The following is a 7,798-nucleotide window of genomic DNA, read 5'->3' on the forward strand; positions in this document are numbered from 1 at the left end:
TCTTCTGCATGTAGTCTCCTCTGTTCTCTCAGAACCCTCTTTTTATACCCTGACTCTTGTACTTTTTAGTTATAGTTAATGTATATATCTCTGATCCTCCCTCCATACAGAGAGAAACGACCAGATCCAGCCAGGAAGGCCATTCTGAGAGAATAATTGTAAAATGACAGATTAAGTGTAGAAATGGGCAAGAATACAACAAATCAAGGAGAGCTATCATTTCAGCTTTACTATCTATGGTAGTTACTCATATTTATCTGTATATTTAATCTTGTAGCCTTATGTAATGCTCAGTTATACATAGGCTGGTCACTGTCACTGTCACTGTCACTGTCCTCCCATTGTTCGTCGATTTGCTCGAGTGGGCCCAGTAACGTCTCCATTGTAAGACTTATTGTTACTGTGTTTGGCATATTGAATAAGTCACGGGGAGCTTGCCAGGCTATACCGTGCGGGAGAGATACTCTCAATAGCTTGCCAGGTTATTGAACGGTGCAGAGGAATGGAACCCGGCCCTACTGCTGTGCTACATAGGCTTTTTAGTTATCTGGAAAATGTCTTCAGTTATGATTCTAAGCAAAGAGATAAAAAATAAAGTCAGTTAAAAAATACTCAGAAAGTACTCCATAAGTTTCCATTTGGTGACTAATATTTATTGTTTAGAAAGAGAGAGAACATGAAATTAGATCAAATTTAGTACAGTGGATTTTAATTTTCAGATATGAAGGATGTTTTGCCACCTGCTTAAGTTTCTTGTTTAAAAACAAAGAGAAACACGTTCATCACTTCTCAATATTTATTTATGCAGCTGAGATATGAGTCACAAGGATGAGAGATGAACCCTGATTTATGACAACATCAAGAAAATAGCTAAAAATAAGTATGTCTCAGGATGATTCAAAGTGCAGTAAGGGAATTTCCAATGATTTGGTAACAAATGTAGCAGCCCAACACCATTTATTTTTCCAGAAAATATTCCCAAGGAGCATGAAAAATGACAGCTGCATAATCTGAAGTTAATTTTTTTTCATGTTAGTTGATTCAACCTTTTGTGTCAAAAAAGAAAACAAGTAAACAAAAAAGCAAGAGAGCTGGTAATAGATCATTTGTATAATAACATCTTTGGGAATGAAATTTTCAACAATATATCAATAGCTGAACAGTAATATTTTATTTATTAAGACCATTCAGTGACTCAGAAATGGTACAACAAAGAGTAGTATGGGGCTACCGTCTGGTTGAGAGAGTCTAATGAATATTGCAAAATCCTAGAGATGAAGAGAACATTTAGTATTAACTCATTAGTATTAACTGATTACTTAAGCAAGAGTTTTCCTCTAAAATACTAGTCACTAAAGAAGAATGTAACCAGCTTAGTATAGAAATGGAAGACTTACTGCCTTTAAATTCCTTCAGTTTATTGTAACAGATTGCCATAAATTTACTCTCTCATAAAATACAGTGACATCTTGTCTCACAATTGTGAATGCCAGAAACTTGAATTTTAGTAGTCCTATATTCTACAGAAGTGCTAGTGGTGGTTCCTACCTCCCTCCCCCAGTTTCTCATGGTTGCTGACTTCCTCCTGGCAATACTACATTGATCTTACCTACTTTCACCTCATACTTTCCCTATGTCTTTTCAATGGTAACATAATTAGACTTAGAAATTAAACAGATCTTTCAAAATGAACTTTTTAATCTCAAAATCTTTAACTTAGTGATTTTGTGCACAAAGACATTTTTTTTTCCAGATAAAGTAGAATTTACTGAAACTTGGGATAAGACTGTGGGCATATCTTTGGGAAGACTATCATTCAGACTATACAACAATAGAATCAATCCACTCATTTTTTAATCATCTTATTAGAGTGAACTTCTGTTGTTTTGAATAGTATACTTACTTATTTACTATTTGGAGGTAATTCCAAGGTAGGTAAGAGGAAAGACTTTCACATTAAGACACAGAGGAGGGCTCCATTTAGGAGGAAATGCTCTTGCCTTGCATGTGGCTGATCCTGGTTCGAATTCTTGCCACCACATATAGTCCTTAAACAAAGTGTGAGAAATAGCCCTTGAACATGTCTGGATATGGTTTAATGCATTCACCTACCAAAAAATGATGAAGTAGAGAGTTTCCTCTTCTCTTGAGTGCCCAGGACTCTAAGACATGAGTACATAGTCTAAACAGTCAATCAATTAGATATTTGCAATCGGTCTTGGAATCTGCAAGGAGTCTAATGAAATTCACAATTGGAGATAATTTATGACAGTTGCTGCATACTTCCATTATGGGTCATGTCAGATAATCCAATCCCAGTGGTATTATTGGCAATGTTCTAATTCAACCATATTTAAAATATTGTGGCAGTGTTCTTTATTATATTTTTATTTAATTTTTTCTTTGGGGACTGTAATTTACAAAGCTGTTGACAGTAGAGTTTCAGGCAGACAGTCTCCCAACTTAACCTCCACCACCAGTGTTTGTAGATTCCTTGTCACCATACAGACACACTTTAAAGTTAATTTATTGTAGCTTGGATCCCATGCTTAGAGTAGTATTGGCTCTAGTGGTTTGGAGATACACAAATACCTCACCTTTATACCAACAGGCAAGTTCTGCCTTTATACCCCTTCCAAATGGCCTTTTCTTACTCTGCCCTTTTAATTTCTCTTTCCCTATCATTTCTGTTTCTGAAATATAGTAACCAAGAATTTGTTCACATTTTACTTTATAGTCCTCTGTCCTGGTATCACATATACTATGATAATATATATAAATATATATTATACTATATAGTATATAATATTATCTAGACCTTTCCTCCTTGTTTTCCTACTCGAGTTTGGTTTTTTTTTGTTTTTTCCATAGGTACAGCCAGCTACACTTTCCAATATACTTCCCCAGGACACATTTATATAACTAGAGACATTACTTTTGGTTTATGACAAAGAATCCTGATGAATAGAGTTGAGTGAAGCTCTCTGAAGATATGTGGGTGACCAAGGTAGAAAGATAAGTTATTCTCTTGAATATTCCCTTGGAGCTCTACAGAATATGCCAAAATTCTTTTGCATGTTAAATTCTTTAAAGAATTCATCTAAGTGTTTAGGTGTGTGGCTCAGTGTAGGGAGCAAAACTCACAGCTTGGATCCCTGGGTTTGATGTTGGGAATTGCTTAATGTTATATCAAACTCCACAACAAATATGGCTCCTGGCCTTGCTACAACAGCACCAATGAATGAGTTTGTATAATCTAGGGATCGAGTGGAGTCTCAAACTTGTGTGTCATTTTATAGATGTCTATGCTGAAGATCAGAGGGTGAAATAAGTTCTCAGAGATATAGAAAAAAGTCAGTATCTTGGAGACCCAACTCTTTGTCCAGAACCTTCCATGTTACCATTCTGCCATGCAAAAATATCTATTGTTACTTCTCCTCTTTTCAAATTTCATGTCCTTATCTTTTTTTTAAGCCCAGGTGAGTATATCTAGATTTTGCTCAAATTGCCAGACCAATTAGTAGTGCTATTAGAGCTGTTGTTTTATTACTTTTTTTAATTGATTTTAGTCACCAATTTAAAGTCTAGTTAATGATAGGGTTTCATGCATGTGACATTCCAATACTGCAATCACCATGGAGTATCTGTTTCCATCCACCATCATCCAACATAGACCAGTTCTCAGAGAATCTATAATTTTAATCATCTTTAGTAGTTTGTCAAATAAACTTATTTTGTGAACTGTTTTCTATAGGAAATATAAGTAAAGTAAGTAAAGGCCCTCCCATTGTTCATTGATTTGCTTGAGTGGGTCCAGTAACGTCTCCATTACTGGAGACTTTGTTGTTACTGTGTTTTGCATATCGAATACTCTCGGTAGCTTGCCAGAATGGGTCCAGTAACGTGGGTCCAGTAACGTCTTCATTACTGGAGACTTTGTTGTTACTGTGTTTTGCATATCGAATACTCTCGGTAGCTTGCCGGAATCTCCTAGAGGGGCGGAGGAATCGAACTCGGGTCGGCCATGACAGCTGCGTGCAAGGCAAACACCCTACCGCTGTGCTATCGCTCCAGCCCTGTAGCCGTCCTCGTTAGTATAGTGGTGAGTATACCCGCCTGTCACGCGGGAGACCGGGGTTTGATTCCCCGACGGGGGCTACAACAAATCTATAATTAATCAAGATAGGAAATATATAGAATATTAAAGCTACCTTCTGAAAACTCTACAAGTTTTAAGCTGTCAAGCTTGAAAACTCTACAGGCTTTCTCCTGGAAGCATTGCACCATTATTCCCGAAGGCCCATGCTTTGTTTCCATTAAGCCCTTCTCTGTCTCTCTATGACCTGAGGGCCGCACACTAGCTACTCCTGCTTCTTATGCTTTGAAGATGTTTCTTCTACAACACTCTTCCCTTTCCTTTGGACCTTCAAGTTCTGAGTTACTGTGTCACCCACTAATTTCCAAATACTGATCTTTACTTTTAGACATTGATTACCATTAGACAGCAATAATAAATCCATCATATTTCGTTTTCTTGCCAAATGAATTGGACTCTAATAAGGTAAAGGTAAAGGCCCTCCCATTGATCGTTGATTTGCTCGAGCGGGCCCAGTAACGTCTCCATTGGAGACTTTGTTGTTACTGTGTCTGGCATATCGAATACTCTCGGTAGCTTGCCGGGCTCTCCGAGAGGGGCGGAGGAATCGAACTCGGGTCGGCCATGTTGGCTGCGTGCAAGGCAGACGCCCCACCCGCTGTGCTAAAATATTTAAAATATCTTTGCTTCGGTCGGTAACAGCTCTAGTCCAGCGGTCGTCTTTAAATCTCATTACGTGACCAGCCCATCTGATTTTCGACACCTTGGCAAATGAGACAGCGTCCCTGATCCTTGATCGTCGACGGATGTCAGAACTCCGGATTCGTTCTCTCATTTGAGTGAAACGTGATATTCCAAGCATAGCTCTTTCTACTCTTCTTTGGGAGACCTGAATGGCGTTCTCATCCTGTTTGCATAGGGCCCAGGTCTCTGAGGCATATGTTAATGCAGGAAGAACAGTGGAATCAAAGAGATGTCCCCGGAGCCAGAAGTTCTTCGTCCCCTTAGCTATTCCTTCGACGTTCTTGAAGGCGTTCCAAGCCGCTCTCTTCCTCCTGCGCAGCTCGGGTGCCAGGTCATTTGTCATGTTGACCTCTCGACCTAGGTACACATAGCTGTTGCATTCGGAGATGGTCGTTCCATTGAGAGCGAATGGGGCGTCAGGAACAAGGCTGTTTCTCATAAACATATCGACTGGATTCCACGGGATGTCAAAAGACCACGTGGCCGCCCACCTTCCAGATAGTCAGAGTTCTTCAAGATCATGAACGATCGGTTTGAGGCCCTTCATGTTCCCGGAGCGAACAGATGCCATTGGGCTACACTAGCACGTGACAGGGACAAATGGAGACGTTACTGGCGCCCGCTCGAGCAAATCGACGACTAACGGGAAATTAAGTGATTAAGTGATTAAGTGATCTTTGCTTCATTTTCTAAATTAACTTATCTACTTAAGTAAATATTTATTTAATTTATGAACTTTGTCTTCTCAATAAAATTGTTGACTCCCAGAGGGTCGGAATATGGTCAGATATCCTCTCTTCTCTCCCATGCCCTCCTCTCCTTCGTGAAAACCATTCAGTCAGTAAATTTAGCCAACTTTCTGGGCTCAATATTTACTTAGTATAATGGTACTGAGTATTTAGTAAACACAGTAAAAATGCAGTTTTCCTCTTTATGAGCCATTTGATAGTACATGATCTACAAATTATAAAAGTAGTATAAAATTTCTAAAAATGGAAATTCCCTAGTTTGACAAATTTACGTTTCAAACTCAAGCAGATTGTCTCTTTAACAAAAGAAATTGTGTATTCATGTAAACCTTTTGTTTTGTTTTGTTTTGTCTTGGGGCCACACTCGGTTGTGCTCAGGGAACACTTCTGGTAATTCTAAGGGAATCATAAAGAATGCCAGGGATCAAACCTGGGTCAGCCATATGCAAGGCAAGCTCTCTATCTGCTGTACTATATCACTCTGTCCCAGTTTTTATGGGTAGTGCTACACTGGTCTTTTAAAACTCTGAGGAGCAAAGAATATGATTTTAGAAGGTTATAAATTTGGTGGACTGGGATGAAACCAGTGAAGACAACTTCTGGATTCAACTTCTCAATGAAGCATGTTATTCTCTGCTTCTTGACAATAAAATTACACAGCACATGTGTACATTTACTTTAGTTTCCCAGAGAGAATATCAATACTGATGTTAATGAGAGTCATGAAATAGTAAAGGATATTTAAAAAAAATTGTTGGTTTTGTCAGAAAAATTTTATCAGAATTAATTTTCAATGATAGGAAAAGAGATGAATTATGACAATGTGTTTATAAGCTTTGAATATCTCCTGAAGAATGTGCTTATTGGTTTCCTGTTTTTAGATAGATATAGTTAAATTTAGTTATAAAAAAGCTTGAACAGAGCAGGTTATGTCATAGTTATTGATAACTAATTTCTATAAAATTGATTAAATGTATATAATACATATATCTATATTCTATGTATATATTTACATGATACATATCATTATCTGATTCAACCATACCATGAAGTTTAGAAATTTTCAAGTATATAAAAAACTCTAATATCTATTTTGAGCCCACTAATTGTTCAAAACTTATCACATTTATGATGTGTTGTTAAAGTCAAACAAAATTGAAAAACTTAATAAATAAATGTAAAGTTCTGTTATTTAATCTATGTAAGTACTCACATTTTGATGTTTCTCAATTGTATTATATTTTTAATCACAGATTATTGATTTGTATATAAAACTTATGAATTTACTAGTAAAGTCATAATTTTACATTTAAAATTTCAATGAATCAAAAACTACTTACCTTTCTTGAAATAATTAGAGAAAAGGTTAATTTTTTAGATTAACTTCTTTCCACTGGAAAACAATGAATCTACCAAATTTTTTACAGTACCACAATTTTCATATATTTAATGCTACATATGATCAGGTATAATTTTGGATTTACTATTTCTATTCTTAATTTGGTACCATATTAAGTAATTACTATAGTTTGACAGTAGTTTTTATATAAATAAAAGCTTTGTGATGTATAAAAATCTTGACATTAAAAGAAATAAGGTAGAATGTAGACATTTTTTTCACCTAATTCTAATTCTCAAAGGCCAATTCTACTCACATTTAGGTGATGTGTTTATAAAATATTTACAAACTGAAAAGCCTCAAACATATTCATTGGGAGCCTTTTCAGTTTGTAAATGTTTTATCACATTTCAATTATCTCTCTCACAATCAAAAAGAAAACACCCAACCTTTATTTTCTGAACACTTAGAAAATAATTTTTATTTTTGTCTAGTGCTCTCATCACCACCAAAATCAGTTTCCTTTCTGAGAAACTGCTTAGAGATCATATTATTTCCAAATATGAAACTTTTTTTCACTCAACTACTTATTCCAGGCATTTTTCAAGTCGACATGGAGAGATAAACCATATTATTTTAACCGAATCTGTCATTGCAGGGTTTGGCTACCATTTATTTGCCCAATTTCTTATTAAAAGCATTGAAGTTTTCCCCTAATCTTTCTCACTGTTACCCATCATACTCAGAATTTTTCTTTTATATATTGTTGTGTGCTCTGTTTCTATAAGACAAACTCCAAGAAATGAGGTTGGATGGTAAAAATGTAATTTTGACCGATATTTTCGAATTGCTCTTCTAAGGCTTAACTGG

At 36.3% G+C, this 7,798-nt stretch overlaps 1 non-coding gene across 1 annotated transcript; it reads left to right on the forward strand.

Moving 5' to 3' along the window:
• Nucleotides 1-4,085: 4,085 nt before the first annotated feature.
• Nucleotides 4,086-4,162, forward strand: TRNAD-GUC (transfer RNA aspartic acid (anticodon GUC)). Its single transcript has one exon. It is a non-coding gene; the product is annotated as a tRNA-Asp (tRNA).
• Nucleotides 4,163-7,798: the final 3,636 nt, after the last annotated feature.

The sequence above is a fragment of the Sorex fumeus genome, unplaced genomic scaffold, assembly GCF_029834395.1.
Source record: "Sorex fumeus unplaced genomic scaffold, SorFum_2.1 ptg000024l, whole genome shotgun sequence".
In the NCBI taxonomy this organism is placed as follows: Eukaryota; Metazoa; Chordata; class Mammalia; order Eulipotyphla; family Soricidae; genus Sorex; species Sorex fumeus.